Source organism: Eleutherodactylus coqui, chromosome 5 (genome assembly GCF_035609145.1).
Source record: "Eleutherodactylus coqui strain aEleCoq1 chromosome 5, aEleCoq1.hap1, whole genome shotgun sequence".
Classification (NCBI taxonomy): Eukaryota; Metazoa; Chordata; class Amphibia; order Anura; family Eleutherodactylidae; genus Eleutherodactylus; species Eleutherodactylus coqui.
The window spans coordinates 188,288,127-188,312,206 of NC_089841.1; positions in this window are offsets into that span (position 1 = coordinate 188,288,127).

Sequence of the window (24,080 nt, forward strand, 5' to 3'; positions counted from 1 at the left end):
CAAGGAGGAGGAGGTGGGGGCCAAGGCGATGTGTCTGGCCCTCCGAGCGCGGCAGGCCACGCTGCAGTAAGTCCTGCGGCCTCACCCCCAACTCTCCTGTTGCCGCCAAAAATAACCTTTAAACCGGAATGAACAACAAACCGCAACCAAGGGCTGAAGGGTTGGCGTGATCCGTTTCTCACGCCACACAAGTGGACTTGTCAGGCTCGCTCCAGCCAGTCTTTCAAGTGTATATCACTTCCGTTTCTTCCCTGGCTTTCTTTTTCTTCCCCTTTGGGGACTTATGGTTGGTAACCGGCTGCCAGCTCCCTGCTTCTGCTAAGGTAGGGAATCGCATCTGGTCAGGCAATGGGAGCCAGCTGGGTATTTCAAGGGGTTCCATGTTCAGGAGTTGCCAACAAAGCTGGAGATCGTCTGGTGACCTTATATTTAGCCTACGGCCCTTGTGGGTCAGCCCCAGGCCAAAGGGAAACAGCCACGCATATCTGATTCCCCTGTTCCTCAGGACTTCTAGGAGAGGGCGCATCATCCTGCGCTTAGCCAGGGTAGTTGGAGACAAGTCCTGAAAGATGAGTAAAGAAGCGTCCCCATAACGAATGTCCTTTACTTGCCTCGCTGCCTTCAATATTTCCAGTGTGTCTGGGAATGCTGGGATTTTACATATAATGTCTCTCGGCGGGTCCGAGGGAGGGGGAGGGGGTTTGAGCGCCCTGTGCACTCTTTCAATGCAAATGGAGGCAGCTCTCTCCTCTCCCACAAGCTGGCAGAACACTTCCTTGGTGACTTTATGTAGGCACTCTGCAGCCCAGGTCTCAGGCAGCCCTTTAATGCGGACATTATTACGCCTGTTCCTACTTTCAATGTCCTCTTGCATCAAGAGGACTTTGTTAATTTGTATTCTGTGCTCTTTTAGGGTGTCTTCTACCTCATGTGAGTGAGAGATGATAGCAGCTGCAGTGGACTCTAACTCTTCCACCCTGCGTCCCAGCTGCCTCAGATCTTCTTTGATATCAGCCAGATCTGCCTTAACTGGATGCAGTGCTTGTGAGAGGAGCTCCCTCATGAAGCTCCTCGATACATTTCCCCCCTCCTCTTCATCAGAAGCAGCCCCATCCTCTCCCTCCTTACTGTTGCTGCAAGATCTCACTGCTGCCGGCGCCATCTTGGAGGGAGTGCGGGGAGAGCGGGTGCTCCGGTCCTTTAGGTACCGCTGCATGTCCGCTTGTCCTTTCTGTGCTTTGGGGGTACTCTATACTTCTCCCCCTCTTTCCCTGCCAATTTTCCATTCAAATCCTCCTGGAGCAGCTGTTAGAGGTCCCCACGGGTGCCGATGCGACGGAGCTCCGGGCTCAGCACTCCATCTTCTTCAGCGGTCAGGCTCCGCCCCCCTAAATAACATTTGTATAATGAATGCACATGCTGCAGAAACAACCTCATTCAGATTTATGTCACTGATGGCTTTAGAAGATACTGCAACAAATCTGCAGAGTGTGAACATGTTGTCAATGGGAGGTTGTCATGGACGCCAACAGTAACATCCCATAAACCTAACTCGGGACTTCTACATAAGAAGCCCCTGCAACAGGTTTATTAGACAGCACCAGGTTTTAGGGCCAGGTGAGGTCAACTGTCCGATGCTGTGGCAGTGGTCCGACGCCATGGTGATTATATTACTTTTAGATAGTTTTGGGTATGGGTAAGTAATAAATCAGAAAATCCCTTAAAATGGTAGCATTAATGATCCTGCCATACAGTATTTATTAATACACAGGGGAATACAATGAAATAAATATTGTATATAGAATAGAATATAGTAAGAAAAATTACAAATAATGTCAGATTATTCGAAAAAGTGAAACGTGATCTGTGTTAAAGGTTGATTACTGAACCAGAATAACATTGTGAAATAGACAGGTGTCTTTTGCAAATACTTCTTGAAGGTTATTCATTCAAGAAGCAAAACTAAGCTAAAGAGCATAAGACCGAAACAGCTGCAGTGGGGAATGGAAACTAAGATGCCGGGTGGAAGAACAACACCAATTCCAGATCTTAATCCAAGCAAACTACAAAATAACAGGTTTTTAAACACCTCAATGGTGTGACTAGGCTATGTAATAAATATTAATCTATTGCCCTACAGTCCATTAATAACGTAGATAACCTGCTTTGTACTCATACACATCTTTACAAATGCATTGTACCTTGATTTTCTTACATTCTTCTCTCATCACAATATTCACCTGAAGCAGTGAGCAGCACAATGATTAATTTGCCAAAATGAATCCATCTTCATCACAAACTAGCTACTTTTATTCACTTCTGAAAAACTGACAATTTGATTGGTATAATAAAATTAATGAGCTGTAGTGTAATTCTGTATCTACTAGATTGACCCAATGTTTGCTACGCGGACATAGAATGTTTCAAAAGTGGTGGTTGTCAACTTCTAAATCTGCTGGTAAGGTGATTATTTAGAGTTTCATTTTGTATTTGGAGCAGATATCCAATTAAAAAAAAAGCCTACAGGTCTCTCTCTGTTTGTCTCCCTCTCTGTCAGCGTCTCTCTCTCTCTCTCTGTTTCTCGTTGTCTGTCTCTCTGTTTGTCTGTCTATCTCTCTATATCAGTATCGCTCTGTCTCTGTCTGTCTGTCTCTTTTGTTCTCTTTCTGTCTCTCTCTGTCTGTCTCTTGCTCTCTCTTTCTGTCTCTATCACTTTCTCTGGGTCTCTCTATCGTGCTCTCTCTGTTTTTTATTGCTCTTTCTCTGCCTGTTTCTTTTTGTCTCTCTATCGCTGTCTATCTATCGCTCTTTCTGTCTCTCTACGCTCTCTCTTTCTCTGTGTTTCTCTGTCTCTCTATCTTTGTTCCTCTGTTTCTTGCTGTCTCTCTATCTCTGTCTCTCGGTTTCTCTCTGTCTCTCTATTATTCTCTCTGTCTGTCTCTCTATTGCTCTCTTTGTTTCTCTATAACTCACCCTCTGTTTGTTTCTCTATTGCTCTCTCTATATGGCAGTCGCTCTCTCACTCTCTCTATTGCTCTGTCTGTCTCTCTATCATTGTCTCTCTCTGTATTGCTGTCTCTCTATCGCTCTCTCACTGTCTATAGCTCTTTTTGTCTCTATCGCTCTCTCACTCTGCCTCTCTATTTCTCCCTCTCTCTATCTCTCTACTGTTGTCTCTCTCTATCGCTGTCTGTCTCTTTATCACTTTTTCTCTCACTCTCATTCTCTCTATCACTCTTTCTGTCTCTATTGCTCTCTCACTCTGCCTTTCTATTGTTCTCTCTGTCTGTCTCTCTATCGCTCTTGTTTGGGCAGTATATGGTGCAGCTTAGCAGTCTATGCTTTGTTGCTTAGCAACGCTTCACTCATTCCAGCGCATGCCTGAAGCACAGCAGCGCTGCCTATAGACTTAACATTGTAACTTTTAACCCGCCTAACAGATCCCTGAATGTAGTAAACTCACATTTGATGACTCTACGGCACTGGTGAGCATGTGTGTCATCTAATGACACTGACATCATACACCAAAGTTAAACACAAGGGGTCAAAGTGTAGTGCAAGAAAAAGCATGTAGGCTTATTTATATTACATGTGTAATTATCTATGTGTCTATATAATTATGCATTGAAATTACTTTAATCAAGCTTTTCCTATTCAAATTTCCCGTTATCCTGTTATTTGTTCACGATTTTGTGTTTGAAGACGATAATGATTTGCTATATTTATTATGAGACCATAAGGCTGCCTGTCCACGGTCGTAGTGATATCCCACAGCAGATCGCTGCCGCAGGAGCAGGTGAGAGCTGACAGATCTCTGTGCTGAGCCTATTTAACAGATAGGCTCACCGCAGAGAATTGCGGCAAATCGCGGCACGCCATGATTTAGATCCCGTGAGCAGAGATTTGCTATGATTCTCCGCTCGTGGATGCCAGACCTACACTTTCCATAGCAACGCTATGAAAAGCTTCAGACAGCGTGATTCGATGGTGAATCATCGCCCGTGGACAGGAGCCCTGAATGACAATGTCATGTATTGTGATCTTAATAATGGTTTCTACAATGGACTGTAATAGAGAAGGTAGGGGCAGCCATACTAGTCCCAAAGCAACAAGGGTGCCACAGTTCTCCAAACTGCCTATTAGTAACCTACCACTACAGTAGCTCTCCATTCTGCACAGTGCTGCAGTGCTATTATAATAGCATCTACCACCCACTCTGCTCTGCCCACCATGAGATTAATAGTCAGTCGCTCACTGTAGTGTAAGATAGGGCGTTCTCCCCCCGCCGCACTGGACAGCAAGGTGACATCATGTGTGCGGAGAGGAGTGCCAACAGCCCACACAGTACGGCCCATGAGGAGAGAATCTAGCCCGCCTGTGTGGAACACTGGGGCTGGGGGGGACAGAGGAAGACAGATAACCGCTTGGTACCAGCATAGAAGTGACTGTAATGTACATAGGAGATCTCTAGAGCGTGACATGCAATCAAGTGAGGGGTGCAGCTATGCAAAAGTGTGTCTAATAAACTGTAAGGGTAATTATAAGGGGTATTATCACACACATGGCGGATTTGCTGCAGACTTTCTGCAGCATAAAAATCTGCAACAAATCCACACTAAGATCTATGTTAAGCTCTGTACAAATGGATTTTGATGCAGATTATGGTGCTGATCTGCAGGAAATTTGCTGCATGTATGAAAATACCGTTTAGGGCATATTTGGACAGCGAAATTCATTGCAGAATTTTCCAAATGAATTCTGCCTCTAAAAACCTGTTTCCAAATCTGCAGGTTTGTGCCGAAGTTCTTGATATGGATCCACATGCAGATCTAGCCCTGTCGATGCACAACATCTGCGCGCGGAATTCAGAGGCAGAAAATCACATTTCCACGAGTTTCCACATCATGAAGTGACATGTCACTTCTTGATACTGAAATGCTGGTTCCCATATCACAATTCCACATGTGGATTTTGCCCATTGACAGGGCAAAACCAGCGTGCAAATCCTCGGTGAAGAATGTGGTAGGATGCTGCTGATTTTAATGCAATTTTTTTAGGTAACACCACCATATGAACTTACACTTAGGGTGCTTTCACGCATGCTATATTTTGATGCTAATTCATATCAAAATCCACATAATTTGGTATGGCTTTTGATGCAGATTTTGACACAGATCTGCAGCAGACGTCACGCTTTCAATTGAAGGGATGAAGTCTGCTGCGGATTCACATAGAAGTCCATATCAAAATCTGTTTATCTTGCTTTCCCAAAACAGGAATAAAAATAAAAAGTCCTCTCTCTCAAAATAGTACCAATAAAAACTACAAGTCATGTCGTAAAAAATAAGCTTTCACATCGCTGTTAATAAAAAAATTAAAATGCTCTGGTCTTGAAATGTGGCGCCAAAAACAAAAGTATTTTTGTAGAAAAAAAAAGTGGTTATATTGTGCAAAAGTAGTAAAGCATAATGTAGCCTCTATAAAATTAGTGCTGGCATAATCATAATGACCCATAGAATAGAGTGGACAGAATTTTATTTAACATGGTAAATCCCAAATAGAGTTATTATGAAATAACTTTTTTTCATTTGCTCCCAGCAAAATAGTTAAAAAACCCTTATTCAAGAAATTAGAATGACTAGAAATTGGTTCCTATAAAGCTAGAACTTCTATACAGGGTACCATACAGCTGCACTGACAGAAAATAAAGTTATGACTGATGGAACACAAAAGGGAAAACTATTTACTGGTTCTTAAGGATAAAATTAGTTACATCATTAATGCGTTAAAAATGCACTTAAGGTGACGAAGTTATGTGCAGAAATATATTTTCACTAGTAATTATTGGGAAATTATAGTACCAGTGTTTCTGGTGGTACAATGCACCACACAGCTGTGCTACATGGTACATCACACACACAGCTCTACTATATCGATCCTGACCCCACACATCAAACACACAGCACATGACAAACACAGCTTTGCTACATCCTGATTCACACACACACAGCTCTTCTACACGGTACATCTATTATGATTCCCACACATTACACACACAGTTCTACTACATGCATCCTGACCCTGCACATGACAAACAGAGCTCTCCTACATCCTGATTACCACATACACAGATCTCATACATGGTACATCCATTATGATTCCCACACATCACACACAGCTTTACTACATCCATCCTGATCCCACACATCACACATAGCTATACTACATCCATCCTAACCTCACACATCACACACACAGCTCTACTACATCCATCCTGACCCCACACAAGACAAACACAGCTTGGCTCCTCCCACAGCAGTGACATCACCATAGGTCCTTTAGCTCTCTGGATCTCTGTGGTGGCAGTAGGTGGTTGTCTTCTGTCAGGGCTGCTGAGTTGTGTGCGATAATAACAGCTTAGTTGTATTCTCATTGTGTGATTTTTGTCCTCCCCTTTTCAAAAGCCCTAACTTTGTTGTTCTTCTGTCAGTCAGGCTGTGTTTTATGTATCATATAGGACCTGTGATGATGTCACACAGGGGGCGGAGTATGAGAAGAACTACATATAGTACTTTCTACAAACTGCAGAATAGCTCTCCCGCAGCAGTAATATCACCACAGGTCCTTTAGCCCACTGGATCTCTGTGGTGGAGATAAGTCAGTGTATTCTGTCAGGACTGCTGAGTTGTGTCTTCTGAGATAACACAGGCTTATTTGTTTTCTCATTTTGTTATTTTTGTCCTCCCCTTTCAAGAGCTCTAACTTTGTTGCTCTTCTGTCGGTCAGGCTTTGTGTTTTACATATGTTGTAGGACCTTTGATGATGACACTGGGGTCGGAGGATGAGAAGCACTCACATACTCACAGACAAGTAGCATAGTATGTTAGGCTGAATGAACACCATGTCCATCTAGTTCAGCCTGTTTCAACCCCCTTGTTGATCCAGAGGAAGGCAAAAACAAAAGAAGAGGCAGAGCCAATTAGCCCATTTGGGGGAAAAATTCCTTCCGAATTCCATAATGGCAGTCAGAATAATTCCTGGATCAACCTTTGATAGTTCCTACCTAAATGTAAGACCTGGAACAAAATGTATTATGACTGGCATTTCAAGTGTCAGTCTTAATATATTGTATTTCTGCTGGCACACAATGCTTGTAATGCAAAAAGACAAAGATCTGGTACCATGTTAGCCAGTAGAGCAAAATGTGATTGTTCCCAGCAAGAGAAACCAAGTAATATTGTAGATATGATACCTCTTAATGGCCAACAAGATACATTATGTTAATGCAAGCTTCCAAACCAACGGAGGGTTCTACTTCAGGCTTAAATGAAATAGATCCGAAGAGGCATGCATATTTATACACACTTATGACATACATACTTATAACAAGGCACAGACATGGATGTGATTAGTTTGCACTTGAAGGAATACAGCAACAGAAACACAAACATTTTTGACTAGACAATGATAAGGGAGTAAACATTTTATGGTCCCTGAATTACCTTTACGGGGAAGTGGGGGAGGGGGTCACCAGGCCAGCAGTCTTATCTGTGCTATAGATGTCCCATACCTCCCATTCATATATAAATCCTTGTGAATAATGTAATCCTCCATTAAAAGTGTCAAAAGTTGTTATAAATTTATATTCCCAAATTCTTCTATGGCTTTGTGACTTGAAATCACCCTTCAATATCATAATTCTCATATCTCCTATGTCATGTCCATGACTAGAAAAGTGCTCGGCCACAGGTAATTGTCTTTCTCTGTTTAATTGTATGTATGGTGATGAGATCTAATCCTAACTTTCAGTTTTTGTCCTGTTTCTCCAATATAAAGGCCCCCAACAGGACATTTATTGCACATGATTAGGTACACAACATGAGATGTGAAATATGTGAATGTCCCCGGGATCTTATAGTCCCGCTGTGCGTAGGGGATTTGTATCCTGTCCGTGATCAGTACATGTGAGCAGGGCTTGCAGTTCATTACATTACAGGGATATATTCCTTTTTGTGTGTCAGATGGTAATGCACTCCTGATTATAAGGTTCCTTAAATTTGGAGGTTGCCTGTATCAAAGGGTCTGGGAATATGGCTTTCAGATGGTCATCCTTGTGTATGGTATGGTGGAGTTTCTTGGCAGTTTTCCTTAGTACCTCTAGTTGCGGATTGTAGGTCACTACTTGGATTGTTTCTTTCCTTCTCTGTGTATTGGCGTAGCTGATTTCTGGGTATCCTGGTGGCTCTGGTGATGTGGTCATCAATTGAGGTGGGAGGGTAGCCCTGATTTAAAAATGTCCTTTTAAGATGGTATAGATGTTCCTCTCTGTCTGTCGGGTTGGAGCAGATTCGGTTGTATCTGATGGCCTGGCTGTAGACAATGGACCTTTTAATGTTTTTAGAGTGGAAACTGTCCCATCTAAAGTATGTGAGTCAATCAATCGGTCTTTGGTATAGGGATGTCTGTATTGAGTTGTTTGAAATTTTTACAGTGGTGTCCAAGAAGTTGATTTTGGTATACAAGTAGCTTAATGTCAGGTTTATGGTGGGGTGGAATGCGTTGAATCTCTCATAGAATTTTATTAATTTTTGTTCGGTTTTTGTCCAGATGATTATGATGTCATCAATGTAGCGGAAGTAGGCCAGTGGTTTGCTGGAGCAGGAGGCCAAAAAGTCACTCTTCATCTTCACTTTTGAAAAGGTTGGCAAATTGTGGTGCCATTTTACTGCTCATGACGGTTGCAGAAATATCTCTTTGCCAAAGGAGAAATAATTGTGTATGAGGTGAAATCTCGTGAGTTATAACATGGATTCAGAGGCAACCCCATTGGTCTCAAGGTGTGCCCGGCAGGCGGTCAGTCCAGCTTCATGTGGGATGTTGGAATACAAGAATTATATGTCCATGGTGGCTAGGATGGTTCCATCGGGAAGGGGGGAGACCTATGGTTAATAGTTTGTTCAGTAGGTCCGTGGCGTCTTGCAAGTAGCTGGTTGTGTTTCTCACCAGTGGTTTTGGGACACCTTAAACCCATCCTGAGATTCCTTCAGTGAGGATTTCCACACCTGAGATAATTGGCCTCCCTGGGTTGCCAGCTTTGTGTAGTTTTGGAAGCATGTAGAATGTTCCAACTCTGGGGTTCTCCGGTATCAAGTCCAGAGGTTTTTTGAAGCCCACAGACAGTTTGTATCTCCACAAGGGCCTTATTCTTGTTGCTGTAGAAGATGTGCATAAGGTGGTTCTGCAGTCTCTCAGAAGTCCTGTAGCAAAGACGTTGTGCATAACGAATATTGTGTGCACAGTGGAATGCAAGAAGAGGCATACACAAATTTCAGCAACTTCATCTGCCTATACAGAAATGTAGGTCCGATCTTGTGTTCATTTGTGGTATAGTTTGTCAGTTTCTGGTGTAATACATAAATATGTCGGTCTGGGGCAGTATGCCCGACAACCCATGTTCTGTTACAAAAACAGGAGGACAGTGGTGCAGAAAGCAAAAAGTCTCAAATTTTTGCACAAGTTCCCCTTGCACTAAAATTTGTTGGTAGTATGTGACTCTTTTACACCATTGTTGAAAAATTAATTGAGCTTTTATTTCCTTAACCTATTCTATCATAAAAGTATCTACCGGTAGGCCAGTATCAGATGAGCCTATTGTCCATAATATGAATCTGTAAGAGAGATGACATTGTAACTGTATATCATCAGCGTTTTCATCACTGCTTGATCTGTATTCACCTCCTTATTTACTGTCATTAGTTTTATTTGCCACAGGGTAAATACTGATTCGTATTTGGCCAGTGGAAAACAATAACAACTAATGTGAATTTGGGAGCAAAATGAACAAAAATAGGTCATGCTGAATTTTTAAAACATGGCTGTGAAAAACACAGCCATGTAAACAGGTGCATGGATTTACATTAGCTCTGAAAGCCCCCAACACACAGCAGGACTATAAGATCCCTGGGACATTCACATGTTCCCTATCCGATGTTGTGTACCTGATCATGCGCAGTAAATGTCCTGTTGGGGGGCTTTATACCGGGGAAACAGGACAAAAACTAAAATGCGAGAATGAAATCTCATCGCGGCAGTTAAAGAGAGAATTACCTGTGGCCGAGCATTTTTCTAGTCATGGACACAACATAGAAAATATGAAAGTTATTATATTAAAAGACTATTTCAAATCCCAAGGTCACAGAAGAATTTGGCCTTTTCATATGTATGTGTGCATATATAGATGCCTCTTCTTATCTATCTGCAGTGCTGGATCGCCGGGGCAAAGGAGGGGTAAGTGCTGCTCATTTTGCTATTTTAAAATAGTTGCTGCTAGAGAGGCAATGCTGCCTGGTAACCGGACAACCCCTTTAATAGCTATGTCCATATTCTTAATCAAACCATTTTTTGTCATCCCAATGTATATAAAGTGAAAAACAAAGTAACTTTCCAATAGTAAAGATCTTGAATAAAAAAATTGTTGTGCGTCTACAGTAGCAATGCAGACCTATGTGTCTCCATGGTTTACAACCAGCAAACTGTGCAGTTTGGGCCTGCAGTCATACTGTACTTCTTTCCATCTATCTCATTTCTCTAGTAAATCTAATCAATGCTTATAGGGGACAGTAAAGGAGAGATGTAAGAAAGTATAACCACAGTATCAGACTACGCATGGTTTGTTTTTGTCTGTTACCATGAAAATGCATAGGATCTCTGTAGAGCTGTAGTATCCAAACTATAGGGAATCAAGGCCCATTGCAAACTTGCTTCATTTTGTTTTATTTCAGATGCAACTTGACAGTTCTGGTGCTGTGAAACTGAAAAAAGAACCAAATGCTTAACTTGTGCCAAGATCACAACCCCTGTCCATATGCCTCCATTAGGGCACATGAATGTCATAGAGTTGGGTACCCTACTCTGTAATCCCCTATGAATTAGAATGGAGAGCTGCTCGGTAGGAATGGCTTCCTTTCTAACTGACCTTCTGCAGTCGCAATCCTATAATGCTACATTTCTAGAATTGTGAACATGAGGTTAAAAAAAAGAGAAAGGAGGATTTGAGTACTCACAAACATCATTACCACTTTCTGCCCTCAGACTGGTCGCAATTAAGCCTGTTGCTGAAGACTATAGTTGCTCTGCAATGTATCCATAGCAACCAGTCTGTCTCAAATAATTTAGCTAAGATTGATTTTTTTTTTTTAAAGTTTCATAACTAGAGATGAGCGAGCACCAAAATGCTCGGGTGCTCGTTACTCGGGACGAAATTATCGCGATGCTCGAGGGTTCGTTTCGAGTAACGAACCCCATTGAAGTCAATGGGCGACCCGAGCATTTTTGTATTTCGCCGATGCTCGCTAAGGTTTTCATGTGTGAAAATCTGGGCAATTCAAGAAAGTGATGGGAACGACACAGCAACGGATAGGGCAGGCGAGGGGCTACATGTTGGGCTGCATCTCAAGTTCACAGGTCCCACTATTAAGCCACAATAGCGGCAAGAGAGGGCCCCCCCCCAACAACTTTTACTTCTGAAAAGCCCACATTAGCAATGGATACCTTAGCTAAGCACCACACTACCTCCAACAAAGCACAATCACTGCCTGCATGACACTCCGCTGCCACTTCTCCTGGGTTACATGCTGCCCAAACCCCCCCCCCCCCACGACCCAGTGTCCGCAGCGCACACCAAACTGTCCCTGCCCAGCCTTCAGCTGCCCTCATGCCACGCCACCCTCATGTCTATTTATAAGTGCGTCTGCCACAGGGAAAGCAGGCACACACTGCAGAGGGTTGGCACGGCTAGGCAGCGACCCTCTTTAAAAGGGGCGGGGCGATAGCCCACAATGCTGTACAGAAGCAATGAGAAATATAATCCTGTGCCACCGCCATCAGGAGCTGCACACGTTGGCATAGCAATGGGGAACCTATGTGCCACACACTATTCATTCTGTCAAGGTGTCTGCATGCCCCAGTCAGACCGTGGTTTTTAAATCATAGACACAGGCAGGTACAACTCCCTATTGTGAAGTCCCTGTGGACAGACAGCATGGGTGGCTCCCTGGAACCCAGCGGCGGTACATAAAAATATCCCACTGCATTGCCCAACACAGCTGAGGTAGTAATGTCGTGCTTAATGCAGGTGGGCTTCGGCCCACACTGCATGCCCCAGTCAGACTGGGGTTCTTTAGAAGTGGAAACAGATGCATTTATAATTCCCTGTGGACCCACAGCATGGGTGGCTCCCTGGAACCCACCGGCGGTACATAAAAATATCCCATTGCATTGCCCAACACAGCTGAGGTAGTAATGTCGTGCTTAATGCAGGTGGGCTTCGGCCCACATTGCATGCCCCAGTCAGACTGGGGTTCTTTAGAAGTGGAAACAGATGCATTTATAATTCCCTGTGGACCCACAGCATGGGTGGGTGCCAGGAAGCCACCGGCGGTACATAAATATATCCCATTGCATTGCCCAACACAGCGGATGTAACGTCAGCTGTAATGCAGGTGGGCTAAAAATTCATTTGATTACACTGTAGGTGAGGGCCCACAAAAATTGCTGTATCAACAGTACTAATGTACATCCAAAAAATTGGCCATGGCCAACCAAGAGGGCAGGTGAAACCCATTAATCGCTTTGGTTAATGTGGCTTAAGTGGTAACTAGGCCTGGAGGCAGCCCAGTTTAACGAAAAATTGGTTCAAGTTAAAGTTTCAACGCTTTTAAGAGCATTGAAACGTATAAAAATTGTTTAGAAAAATTATATGAGTGAGCCTTGTGGCCCTAAGAAAAATTGCCCGTTCGGCGTGATTACGTGAGGTTTCAGGAGGAGGAGCAGGAGGAGGAGGAGGAGGAATATTAGACACAGATTGATGAAGCAGAAATGTCCCCGTTTTGGATGGTGAGAGAGAACGATGCTTCCATCCGCGGGTGCAGCCTACGTATTGCTTAGGTATCGCTGCTGTCCGCTGGTGGAGAAGAGAAGTCTGGGAAAATCCAGGCTTTGTTCATCTTGATGAGTGTAAGCCTGTCGGCACTGTCGGTTGACAGGTGGGTACGCTTATCCGTGATGATTCCCCCAGCCAAACTAAACACACTCTGCCACTAGCGCTGTCGGATGGGAAGTTTACCATCAGTTTGTCCACCAGCGCCCTGTGGTATAGCATCATTCTCGAACCCCTTTCCTCTTCGGGAATGAGAGTGCAAAGGCTCTCCTTATACCGTGCATCGAGCAGTGTGTACACCCAGTTATCCGTAGTGGCCAGAATGCGTGTAACGCGAGGGTCACGAGAAAGGCATCCTAACATGAAGTCAGCCATGTGTGCCAGGGTACCTGTACGCAACACATGGCTGTCTTCACTAGGAAGATCACTTTCAGGATCCTTCTCCTCCTCCTCTTCCTCCTCCTCAGGCCATACACGCTGAAAGGATGACAGGCAAGCAGCATGGGTACCGTCAGCAGTGGGCCAAGCTGTCTCTTCCCCCTCCTCCTCATCCTCCTCATGCTCCTCCTCCTCCTCCTGAACGCGCTGAGATATAGACAGGAGGGTGCTCTGACTATCCAGCGACATACTGTCTTCCCCCAGCTCTGTTTCCGAGCGCAAAGCGTCTGCATTTATGCTTTGCAGGGAACTTCTCAAGATGCATAGCAGAGGAATGGTGACGCTAATGATTGCAGCATCGCCGCTCACCACCTGGGTAGACTCCACAAATTTTCCAAGGACCTGGCAGATGGCTGCCAACCAGGCCCACTCTTCTGTAAATAATTGAGGAGGCTGACTCCCACTGTGCCACGCAAGTTGGAGTTGGTATTCCACTATAGCTCTACGCTGCTCATAGAGTCTGGCCAACATGTGGAGCGTAGAGTTCCACTGTGTGGGCACGTCGCACAGCAGTCGGTGCACTGGCAGCTTAAACCGATGTTGCAGGGTCCGCAGGGTGGCAGCGTGCGTGTGTGATTTGCGGAAATGTGCGCAGATCCGGCGCACCTTTCCGAGCAGGTATGACAAGTGGGGGTAGCTTTTCAGAAAGCGCTGAACCACCAAATTAAACACATGGGCCAGGCATGGCACGTGCGTGAGGCTGCCGAGCTGCAGAGCCGCCACCAGCTTACGGCCGTTGTCACACACGACCATGCCCGGTTGGAGGCTCAGCGGCGCAAGCCAGCGGTCCGTCTGCTCTGTCAGACCCTGCAGCAGTTCGTGGGCCGTGTGCCTCTTCTCTCCTAAGCTGAGTAGTTTCAGCACGGCCTGCTGACGCTTGCCCACCGCTGTGCTGCCACGCCGCGTGACACCGACTGCTGGCGACGTGCTGCTGCTGACATCTTGATTGCGAGACAGAGGTTGCGTAGGAGGAGGAGGAGGAGGGTGGTTTAGTGGAGGAAGCATACACCCCCGCAGATACCACCACCGAGCTGGGGCCCGCAATTCTGGGGGTGGGTAGGACGTGAGCGGTCCCAGGCTCTGACTCTGTCCCAGCCTCCACTAAATTCACCCAATATGCTGTCAGGGAGATATAGTGGCCCTGCCCGCCTGTGCTTGTCCACGTGTCTGTTGTTAAGTGGACCTTGGCAGTAACCGCGTTGGTGAGGGCGCGTACAGTGTTGCGGGAGACGTGGTCGTGCAGGCCTGGGACGGCATATCGGAAAAGGTAGTGGCGACTGGGAACCAAGTAGCGCGGGGCCGCCGCCGCCATCATGCTTTTGAAAGCCTCCGTTTCCACAAGCCTATACGGCAGCATCTCTAGGCTGATCAATTTTGCAATGTGCACGTTTAACGCTTGAGCGTGCGGGTGCGTGGCGTCGTACTTGCGCTTGCGCTCAAACTGTGGCGCTAGCGATGTCTGGACGCTACGCTGAGAGACATTGCTGGATGGGGCCGAGGACAGCGGAGGTGAGGGTGTGGGTGCAGGCCAGGAGACGGTAGTGCCTGTGTCCTCAGAGGGGGGTTGGATCTCAGTGGCAGGTTGGGGCACAGGGGGAGAGGCAGTGGTGCAAACCGGAGGCGGTGAACGGGCATCGTCCCACCTTGTGGGGTGCTTGGCCATCATATGCCTGCGCATGCTGTTGGTGGTGCCTCCCCAGCTGATCTTGGCGCGACAAAGGTTGCACACCACTGTTCGTCGGTCGTCAGGCGTCTCTGTGAAAAACTGCCAGACCTTAGAGCACCTCGGCCTCTGCAGGGTGGCATGGCGCGAGGGTGCGCTTTGGGAAACAGTTGGTGGATTATTCGGTCTGGCCCTGCCTCCACCCCTGGCCACCGCACTGCCTCTTGCAACCTGCCCTGCTGCTGCCCTTGCCTGCCCCTCTGAAGACCTGTCCTGAGTAGGCGTTGCACACCAGGTGGGGTCAGTCACCTCATCGTCCTGCTGCTCTTCCTCCGAATCCTCTGTGCGCTCCTCCCTCAGACTTACTGCCCTTACTACTACCTCACTGCAAGACAACTGTGTCTCATTTGTCATCGTCCTCCTCACCCACTGAAAGGTCTTGAGACAGTTGCCGGAAGTCCCCAGCCTCATCCCCCGGACCCCGGGAAGTTTCCAATGGTTGTGCATCAGTGACGATAAACTCCTCTGGTGGGAGAGGAACCACTGCTGCCCAATCTGAGCAGGGGCCCGAGAACAGTTCCTGGGCGTCTTCCCGCTGCTGAGCATGTGTCATTGTAGTGGAGTGAGGAGGCTGGGAGGAAGGAGGAGCAGCAGACAGCGGATTCGGATTTGCAGCACTGGACGGCGCAGATCTCTGGGTGGATGATAGCTTGCTCGAAGCACTTTCTGCCATCCACGACAGGACCTGCTCACACTGCTCATTTTCTAATAAAGGTCTCCCGCGTGGACCTATTAATTGGGCGATGAATGTGGGGACGCCAGAAACGTGCCTCTCTCCTAATCGCGCAGCAGTCGGCTGCGACACACCTGGATCAGGAGCTCGGCCTGTGCCCACACCCTCACTTGGGCCTACGCGTCCTCGGCCGCGTCCACGTCCTCTAGGCCTACCCCTACCCCTCAGCATGCTGTATTACTAGTGATTTCCAAGCCAGGAAAGAAATTGGCGCAAGCCTGCAGCCAAAATATAATTTTTTCCCTTGTTTTTCAAAGGACAAGGCACACTGCGTGTATTCAATGAATACTACTAAGTTTAATAACTGTGTTGTGGCCCTGCAAATGTGTCAGAGAACTGCAGTGATGCAAAGTTATTCGCTACAGCAGATCAGGGATTTCCCATGCAGGAAAAAAATTGGCGCAAGCCTGCAGCCAAAATAGAATTTTTTCCCTTGTTTTTCAAAGGACAAGCCACACTGCGTGTATTCAATGAATACTACTAAGTTTAATAACTGTGTTGTGGCCCTGCAAGTGTGTCAGAGAACTGCAGTGATGCAAAGTTATTCGCTACAGCAGATCAGGGATTTCCCATGCAGGAAAAAAATTGGCGCAAGCCTGCAGTAAAACGTAGCTGGCTGCGTCTGATATTTCTTAACGTTCTGCACGCAGCACACACGTACCCAGAGCCCTGAGGACTGTCAGAGGCAGGCGAAATAGAATTTTTTCCCTTGTTTTTCAAAGGAAAAGCCACACTGCGTCTATTCAATGAATAATGTATGTCTTCTGGCCCTGCCTACACAATTCTATCCCTGTAGTATTAATGCCGGGTGCAATGGTCTGCACAGCCGGTTTTGAGAAAAAAAAAAATGCAACAATGCTAACAGCAGCCTGGACAGTACTGCACACGGATAGATGTGGTCCTAGAAAGGACCGTTGGGGTTCTTGAAGCCTACACTCACTGCTAACACTCTCCCTGCCTAACCACCACTTCTGTCCCTATTGCAGGGCGCAATGCTCTGCAGATCCAATTTTGAAAAAAAAATTAAAAATACAGTGCTAACACAGTACTGCACACTATTAGATGTGGCCCTGAGAAGGACCGTTGGGGTTCTTGAAGCCTACACTAACTCCTAACGCTCTCCCTACAGCAGCTCCAGCACGATACCACTGTCCCTCAGCTAACTCACAAGGCATCTGAGCCGAGCCGCGGGAGGGGCCGATTTTTATACTCGGGTGACATCAGATCTCCCCAGCCACTCACAGCAGGGGGGGGGGGGGGGTATAGGGCTTGAACGTCACAGGGGGAAGTTGTAATGCCTTCCCTGTCTTTCAATTGGCCAGAAAAGCGCGCTAACGTCTCAGAGAGGAAACTGAAAGTAACCAGAACATCGCGTGGTACTCGTTACGAGTACCGAGCATCCCGAACATGCTAATATTCGCCCGAGTATCAAGCTCGGACGAGTACGTTCGCTCATCTCTATTCATAACAAATAATTGACATTTAACCAGTCCAGGTCCATGGAGTTTAGGTCCTTCAGGGCTAGACACAGTATAGTTAGCTTTAGTACATACTAGTATAAAGGCTGTAATATTCAATTTTTTAAAATAATAGATGCTATTTTTTGCATATTTTGTGGCCAAAGTAATTATTTTACAAGTTATTTTATATAGTTTTTGCTTGATTTTGAATTATTAGACTTTTAGTTATTTTAGCCTGTTCTTCAAAAGGTCAGAAAAGTTTATTGGAAATAAGAAAAAAATATATATATTATATATCTATATATATATATAATTATAGTTACCTGCTGTAACTAGAGATGAGCGAACACCAAAATGTTCGGGTGTTCGTTATTCGTAACGAACTTCCCGTGATGCTCGAGGGTTCGTTTCGAACAACGAACCCCATTGAAGTCAATGGGCGACCAGAACATTTTTGTATTTCGCCGATGCTCGCTAAGGTTTTCATGTGTGAAAATCTGGGCAATTCAGGAAAGTGATGGGAATGACACAGTGACGGATAGGGCAGGCGAGGGGCTACATGTTGGGCTGCATCCTAAGTTCACAGGTCCCACTATTAAGCCACAATACCGGCAAGAGTGGGCCCCCCCCCCCTCCCAACAACTTTTACTTCTGAAAAGCGCTCATTAGCATGGCATACCTTTGCTAAGCACCACACTACCTCCAACAAAGCACAATCACTGCCTGCATGACACTCCACTGACACTTCTCCTGGGTTACATGCTGACCAACCGCCCCCCCTCCCCCCCACAGCGCACACCAAAGTGTCCCTGGGCAGCCTTCAGCTGCCCTCATGCCACACCACGCTCATGTCTATTTAGAATTGCGTCTGCCATGACGAGGGACCGCAGGCACACACTGCAGAGGTTGGCACGGCTAGGCAGCGACCCTCTTTAAAAGTGGCGGAGCGATAGCCCACAATGCTGTACAGAAGCAATGAGAAATAGAATCCTGTGCCACCGCCATCAGGAGCTGCACACGTGGGCATAGCAATGGGGAACCTATGTGCCACACACTATTCATTCTGTCAAGGTGTCTGCATGCCCCAGTCAGACCGGGCTTTTTAATTCATAGACACAGGCAGGTACAACTCCCTATTGTGAAGTCCCTGTCGACCCACAGCATGGGTGGCTCCCTGGAACCCACCGGTGGTACACAGAAATATCCCATTGCATTGCCCAACACAGCTGAGGTAGTAATGTCGTGCTTAATGCAGGTGGGCTTCGGCCCACACTGCATGCCCCAGTCTGACTGGGGTTCTTTATAAGTGTACAGATGTAGTAAAAACTCCGTGTGCACCTACAGCATGGGTGGGTGCCAGGAAGCCACCGGCGGTACATAGAAATATCCCATTGCATTGCCCAACACAGCTGAGGTAGTAATGTTGTGCTTAACCCTTTCCAATCCAATTTGTATATGGTTTTCCTAGGGGGCTTACTCTTTTTCTGCCGTTATACAACGGCGCTATATGCTGGCTAAAGCCAGTACTGCATGAGCTGACACGTAGGATAGGCTCCGACAGCAGAGAGGCTGGCAATATACAGTAAGAGAACCCCAACGGACGTCTACCAACAACGGAGCTGTACAGCCTTAAACCCTAATGTCTTCACAGGTCACACAGTGGACTGGAAAGGGTTAATGCAGGTGGGTTTCGGCCCACACTGCATGCCCCAGTCAGACTGGGTTTCTTTATAAGTGGAAACAGATGCATTTATAATTCCCTGTGGACCCACTGCCTGGGTGGGTGCCAGGAAGCCACCGGCGGTACATAGAAATATCCCATTGCATTGCCCAACACAGCTGAGGTAGTAATGTTGTGCGTAATACAGGTGGGCTTCGGCCCACACTGCATGCCCCAGTCAGACTGGGGTTCTTTAGAAGTGTACAGATGTATTAAAAACTCCGTGTGCACCTACAGCATGGGTGGCTCCCTGGAACCCACCGGCGGTACACAAAAATATCCCATTGCATTGCCCAACACAGCTGAGGTTACGTCAGCTGTAATGCAGGTGGGCTAAAAATTAATTTGATTACACTGTAGGCGAGGGCCCACAAAAAGTGCTGTATCAACAGTACTAATGTACATCCCAAAAATTGGCCATGGCCAGCCAAGAGGGCAGGTGAAACACATTAATCGCTTTGGTTAATGTGGCTTAAGTGGTAACTAGGCCTGGAGGCAGCCCAGTGTAACGAAAAATTGGTTCAAGTTAAAGTTCCAATGCTTTTAAGCGCATTGAAACTTTTAAAAATTGTTCTGAAAAATTATTTGACTGAGCCTTGTGGCCCTAAGAAAAATTGCCCGTTCAGCGTGATTACGTGAGGTTTCAGGAGGAGGAGCAGGAGGAGGAGGAGGAGGAATATTAGACACAGATTGATGAAGCAGAAATGTCCCCGTTTTGGATGGTGAGAGAGAACGTAGCTTCCATCCGCGGGTGCAGCCTACGTATTGCTTACGTATCACTGCTGTCCGCTGGTGGAGAACAGAAGTCTGGGGAAATCCAGCCTTTGTTCATCTTGATGAGTGTTAGCCTGTCGGCACTGTCGGTTGACAAGCGGCTACGCTTATCTGTGATGATTCCCCCAGCCGCACTAAACACCCTTTCCGACAAGACGCTAGCCGCAGGACAAGCAAGCACCTCCAGGGCATACAGCGCGAGTTCAGGCCACGTGTCCAGCTTCGACACCCAGTAGTTGTAGGGGGCAGAGGCGTCACCAAGGATGGTCGTGCGATCCGCTACGTACTCCCTCACCATCCTTTTACAGTGCTCCCGCCGACTCAGCCGTGACTGGGGAGCGGTGACACAGTCTTGGTGGGGAGCCATAAAGCTGGCCAGGCCCTTAAAGACTGTTGCACTGCCTGGGATGTACATGCTGCTCGATCTACGCACATCCCCTGCTACCTTGCCCTCGGTACTGCGCCTTCTGCCACTAGCGCTGTCGGCTGGGAATTTTACCATCAGCTTGTCCGCAAGGGTCCTGTGGTATAGCAACACTCTCGAACCCCTTTCCTCTTCGGGAATCAGAGTGGGCAGGTTCTCCTTATACCGTGGATCGAGCAGTGTGTACACCCAGTAATCCGTCGTGGCCAGAATGCGTGCAACGCGAGGGTCACGAGAAAGGCATCCTAACATGAAGTCAGCCATGTGTGCCAGGGTACCAGTACGCAACACATGGCTGTCCTCACTAGGAAGATCACTTTCAGGATCCTCCTCCTCCTCCTCCTCCTCAGGCCATACACGCTGAAAGGATGACAGGCAATCAGCCGGTGTACCGTCAGCAGCGGCCCAAGCTGTCTCTTCCCCCTCCTCCTCATCCTCCTCATGCTCCTCCTCCTCCTCCTGTACGCGCTGAGAAATAGACAGGAGGGTGCCCTGACTATCCAGCGGCATACTGTCTTCCCCCGCCCCCGTTTCCGAGCGCAAAGCAGCTGCCTTTATGGTTTGCAGGGAATTTCTCAAGATGCATAGCAGAGGAATAGTGACGCTAATGATTGTAGCATCGCCGCTCACCACCTGGGTAGACTCCTCAAAATTACCAAGGACATGGCAGATGTCTGCCAACCAGGCCCACTCTTCTGAAAGGAATTGAGGAGGCTGACTCCCACTGCGCCGCCCATGTTGGAGTTGGTATTCGACTATAGCTCTCCGTTGTTCATAGAGCCTGGCCAACATGTGGAGCGTAGAGTTCCACCGTGTGGGCACGTCGCACAGCAGTCGGTGCACTGGCAGCTTAAAGTGATGTTGCAGGGTGCGCAGGGTGGCAGCGTCCGTGTGGGACTTGCGGAAATGTGCGCAGAGCCGGCGCGCCTTTACGAGCAGGTCTGACAAGCGTGGGTAGCTTTTCAGAAAGCGCTGAACCACCAAATTAAAGACGTGGGCCAGGCATGGCACGTGCGTGAGGCTGCCGAGCTGCAGAGCCGCCACCAGGTTACGGCCGTTGTCACACACGACCATGCCCGGTTGGAGGCTCAGCGGCGCAAGCCAGCGGTCGGTCTGCTGTGTCAGACCCTGCAGCAGTTCGTGGGCCGTGTGCCTCTTATCGCCTAAGCTGAGTAGTTTCAGCACGGCCTGCTGACGCTTGCCCACCGCTGTGCTGCCACACCGCGCGACACCGACTGCTGGCGACATGCTGCTGCTAACACATCTTGATTGTGAGACAGAGGAGGAGGAGGAGGAGGAGGGTGCTTTAGTGGAGGAAGCATACACCTCCGCAGATACCAGCACCGAGCTGGGGCCCGCAATTCTGGGGGTGGGTAGGACGTGAGCGGTCCCAGGCTCTGACTCTGTCCCAGCCTCCACTAAATTCACCCAATGTGCCGTCAGGGAGATGTAGTGGCCCTGCCCGCCTGTGCTTGTCCACGTGTCCGTAGTTAAGTGGACCGTGGCAGTAACCGCGTTGGTGAGGGCGCGCACAATGTTGCGGGAGACGTGGTCGTGCAGGGCTGGGACGGCACATCGGGAAAAGTAGTGGCGACTGGGAACTGAGTAGCGCGGGGCCGCCGCCTCCATGATACTTTTGAAGGACTCCGTTTCCACAACCCTATACGGCAGCATCTCAAGGCTGATGAATTTTGCGATGCGGACGGTTAACGTTTGAGCGTGCGGGTGCGTGGCGGCGTACTTGCGCTTGCGCTCGAACACTTGCGCAAGCGACGGCTGAACGGTGCGCTGAACTACACTGCTGGATGGGGCCGAGGACAGCGGAGATGAGGGTGTGGGTGCAGGCCATGAGGCGGTAGTGCCTGTGTCCTGAGAGGGGGGTTGCATCTCAGTGGCAGGTTGGGGCACAGGGGGAGAGGCAGGGGTGCAAACCGGAGGCGGTGAACGGCCTTTGTCCCACCTTGCGGGGTGCTTGGCCATCATATGTCTGCGCATGGTGGTGGTGGTGAGGCTGTTGGTGTTGGCTCCCCGGCTGAGCTTTGCGCGACAAAGGTTGCACACCACTGTTCGTCGGTCGTCAGGCGTCTCTGTGAAAAACTGCCAGACCTTAGAGCACCTCGGCCTCCGCAGGGTGGCATGGCGCGAGGGGGCGCTTTGGGAAACACTTGGTGGATTATTCGGTCTGGCCCTGCCTCTACCCCTGGCCACTGCACTGCCTCTTGCAACCTGCCCTGCTGATGCCCTTGACTCCCCCTCTGAAGACCTGTCCTCCTGAGTAAGCGTTGCACACCAGGTGGGGTCAGTCACCTCATCGTCCTGCTGCTCTTCCTCCGAATCCTCTGTGCGCTGCTCCCTGGGACTTACTGCCCTTACTACTACCTCACTGCAAGACAACTGTGTCTGATCGTCATCGTCCTCCTCACACACAGAAAGTTGTTGAGACAGTTGGCGGAAGTCCCCAGCCTCTTCCCCCGGACCCCGGGAACTTTCGAATGGTTGGGCATCAGTGACGATAAACTCCTCTGGTGGGAGAGGAACCGCTGCTGCCCAATCTAAGCAGGGGCCCGAGAACAGTTCCTGGGAGTGCTCCCGCTCCTGAGCAGGTGTTATTGTAGTGGAGTGAGGAGGCTGGGAGGAAGGAGGAGCAGCAGACAGAGGATTCGGATTGGCAGCAGTGGACGGCGCAGAACTGCGGGTAGACGATAGGTTGCTCGAAGCACTTTCTGCCATCCAGGACAGGACCTGCTCACACTGCTCATTTTCTAATAACCGTCTCCCGCGTGGACCCATTAATTGGGCGATGAATGTGGGGACGCCAGAAACGTGCCTCTCTCCTAATCGCGCAGCAGTCGGCTGCGACACACCTGGATCAGGAGCTTGGCCTGTGCCCACACCCTGACTTGGCCCTCCGCGTCCTCGGCCGCGTCCACGTCCTCTAGGCCTACCCCTACCCCTCAGCATGCTGTATTACCAGTGATTTGATTTCACAGGCAGGAAATAAATTGGCGCAAGACTGCAGGCCAAATATAATTTTTGCCCTTTTTGGAAAACGAAAGGCCCCACTGCCTCTAGTGAATGAATTATCTAAGTTTAATAACTGTGCTGTGTCCCTGCTTATGTGTCACAGAACGTGAGGGTAGCAGAGTTATTATAACTCTGGCAGAGCAGGTATTTTTTTTCCCAATTAAGGAAAGCAAATGGCGAAGCCAGCAGTAAAGCGTAGCTGGGTGCGTATGATTTAGCACTGTTCTTCACGCAGCTCACACGTCTCCACCGCCCGTAAGGACGGACAGAGGCTGGACAAATAGATTTGTTTTCAGTTTTTTCCCACCAAAAGGCAGCACTGCGTATATTCTATGAACATGAGAAGTTTAATAACTGTGCTGTGTCCCTGCTTATGTGTCACAGAACGTGAGGGTAGCAGAGTTATTATAACTCTGGCAGAGCAGGTATTTTTTTTCCCAATTAAGGAAAGCAAATGGCGAAGCCAGCAGTAAAGCGTAGCTGGGTGCGTATGATTTAGCACTGTTCTTCACGCAGCTCACACGTCTCCACCGCCCGTAAGGACGGACAGAGGCTGGACAAATAGATTTGTTTTCAGTTTTTTCCCACCAAAAGGCAGCACTGCGTATATTCTATGAACATGAGAAGTTTAATAACTGTGCTGTGTCCCTGCTTATGTGTCACAGAACGTGAGGGTAGCAGAGTTATTATAACTCTGGCAGAGCAGGTATTTTTTTTCCCAATTAAGGAAAGCAAATGGCGAAGCCAGCAGTAAAGCGTAGCTGGGTGCGTATGATTTAGCACTGTTCTTCACGCAGCTCACACGTCTCCACCGCCCGTAAGGACGGACAGAGGCTGGACAAATAGA